We start from the raw sequence: 3,134 nt of genomic DNA on the forward strand, positions 1-3,134 counted from the left end.
AAATAAATGTGACTGTCTGATAGCACATTCTTTAGTACTCCCTTCTTGGGAACTGGGATGAGATTGACCTTTCCCAGTCTGTGGCCACTGCTGGGTCTTCCAGATTTGCTGACATATTGAGTGTCATAATCTTCATAAATGTCCACAAAAGTCAGTGTGATGACACCTGTGTGGGTCTATGCTGAGGGACTGGGGTGCAGGGCGGGAGTTTCCTAGAATTTCTGTGATTTGTGTTTGCATCCTCTAAACCCGCCAAGCTAAACTTCAGGATTTTCCTACTAAAACGACCTCTTGTTTTTGCTGTATTTCAACTGCTCAGTGAACTCACAAGGATTGCTAGTTCTGAGCTGAAGATATGCAAGGAAAGTCTGTTTGCTTTGTGGAATGTGTTCTCAGTTGTGACAGCCTCATGGACACACCTCACCTATCGTGAGAGGAACGTCAAGTCTAAGAGTGAAGCCAGACATTATGAGAAAGAGGAGACCCCCCTGAACTCGAGATCTGACCCTGAGATAGAGGAAGTAAGCTCTGTCTGGGAACAGAGGAATTATCCACGAGACAACCAACGATTCCACATGTATGACTGAAGCCCCACTCAGCCCTCCAGCAGATGTACTAGGACCTGAGAGAATTCAGTCGTACTACTTCTGTGAGCCCTTTATTTTTCAGAGAGCATTTTAGGCTACCTGACTCACCACAGATTAAACCCATAAACAAAATAAATTGTATCAAAAGGAATGTGCATTGGGGGTGATTTCTCAACTGTCTGAAAATCCCTACACATTGCAGCTAAAGTTCTCCTGACTATGTAGGCAGGCTGCTTACTTTTACACATACACAAAACGTACAATTCACTGATTTCAAGGAAAGACACACAGAACAGCTTGCCATAAAAAAGGACTTTGAAATATGGGGCGTATTGGGCTGCATGTACCTTTAAGGACACTGACACAGACTGAACCTGGCGACAGTGGCCTGGAGCATCGCACCGGCCCCGGAACAGGTTCGCAGCTCCCTCCTCTCAGCACCTGTCATCCCTGCTTCACAGGTGGGGCCAGGGAACAGAGGAAGGCAGCCACCTGCTGCCGTGCGCTCAGCTCACTGACACGGAGCAGGTGAAGCTGGGTCCACACACATACACCCTCCCGGACAGAAAAGGTGAGGCAGCGTGCAGAGGGGACAGCCACTGCCTGTTTGTTTGTTTGTTTTCATTGTTGATATGCATTTATTCTATTCTAAAAAATAACAAGTCTATTCTTTTTTATTTTATTCTTAATGGGAGGATAATTGCTTTATAATATTGTGTTGGTTTCTGCCATACATCAATATGAATCAGCCATCAGATCAGATCAGTCGCTCAGTCGTGTCCGACTCTTTGCAACCCCATGAATTGCAGGACGCCAGGGCTCCCTGTCCATCACCAACTCCTGGAGTTCACTGAGACTCACGTCCATCGAGTCAGTGATGCCATCCAGCCATCTCATCCTCTGTTGTCCCCTTCTCCTCCTGCCCCCAATCCCTCCCAGCATCAGGGTCTTTTCCAATGAGTCAACTGTTGGCACGAGGTGGCCAAAGTACTGGAGTTTCAGCTTTAGCATCATTCCTTCCAAAGAAATCCCAGGGCTGATCTCCTTCAGAATGGACTGCTTGGATCTCCTTGCAGTCCAAGGGACTCTCAAGAGTCTTCTCCAACACCACAGTTCAAAAGCATCAATCCTTCAGCACTCAGCCTTCTTCACAGTCCAACTCTCACATCCATACATGACCACAGGAAAAACCATAGCCTTGACTAGACGAACATTTGTTGGCAAAGTAATGTCTCTGCTTTTTAATATGCTATCGAGGTTGGTCATAACTTTCCTTCCAAGGAGTAAGCGTCTTTTACTTTCACGGCTGCAGTCACCATCTGCAGTGATTTTGGAGCCCAGAAAAATAAAGTCTGACACCGTTTCCACTGTTTCCCCATCTGTTTCCCATGAAGTGATGGGACCAGATGCCATGATCTTCGTTTTCTGAATGTTGAGCTTTAAGCCAACTTTTTCACTCTCCACTTTCACTTTCATCAAGAGGCTTTTGAGTTCCTCTTCACTTTCTGCCATAAGGGTGGTGTCATCTGCATATCTGAGGTTATTGATATTTCCCCTGGCAATCTTGATTCCAGCTTGTGTTTCTTCCAGTCCAGCATTTCTCATGATGTACTCTGCATATAAGTTAAATAAACAGGGTGACAATATACAGCCTTGACGTACTCCTTTTCCTATTTGGAACCGGTCTGTTGTTCCATGTCCAGTTCTAACTGTTGCTTCCTGACCTGCATACAAATTTCTCAAGAGGCAGATCCAATGGTCTGGTATTCCCACCTCTTTCAGAATTTTCCATAGTCTATTGTGATCCACACAGTCAAAGGCTTTGGCATAGTCAATAAAGCAGAAATAGATGCTTTTCTGGAACTCTCTTGCTTTTTCCATGATCCAGCGGATGTTGGCAATTTGATCTCTGGTTCCTCTGCCTTTTCTAAAACCAGCTTGAACATCAGGAAGTTCACAGTTCATGTATTGCTGAAGCCTGGCTTGGAGAATTTTAAGCATTACTTTACTAGCGTGTGAGATGAGTGCAATTGTGCGGTAGTTTGAGCATTCTTTGGCATTGCCTTTCTTTGGGATTGGAATGAAAACTGCCCTTTTCCAGTCCTGTGGCCACTGCTGAGTCTTCCAAATTTGCTGGCATACTGAGTGCAGTACTTTCACAGCATCATCTTTCACGATTTGTAATAGCTCAACTGGAATTCTATCACCTCCACTAGCTTTGTTCGTAGTGATGCTTTCTAAGGCCCATTTAACTTCACATTCCAGGATGTCTGGCTCTAGGTCAGTGATCACACCATCGTGATTATCTTGGTTGTGAAAATGTTTTTTTTACAGTTCTTCTGTGTATTCTTGCCATCTCTTCTTAATATCTTCTGCTTCTGTTAGGTCCATACCATTTCTGTCCTTTATCGAGCCCATTTTTGCATGAAATGTTCCTTTGGTATCTCTGATTTTCTTGAAGAGATCTCTAGTCTTTCCCATTCTGTAGGTATACACATGTCCCCTTCCTCTGGAACCTGTCTTTATAAACAAAATTTTATTGAGATG

This window comes from Bos taurus, chromosome 8, assembly GCF_002263795.3.
Source record: "Bos taurus isolate L1 Dominette 01449 registration number 42190680 breed Hereford chromosome 8, ARS-UCD2.0, whole genome shotgun sequence".
NCBI lineage: Eukaryota > Metazoa > Chordata > Mammalia > Artiodactyla > Bovidae > Bos > Bos taurus.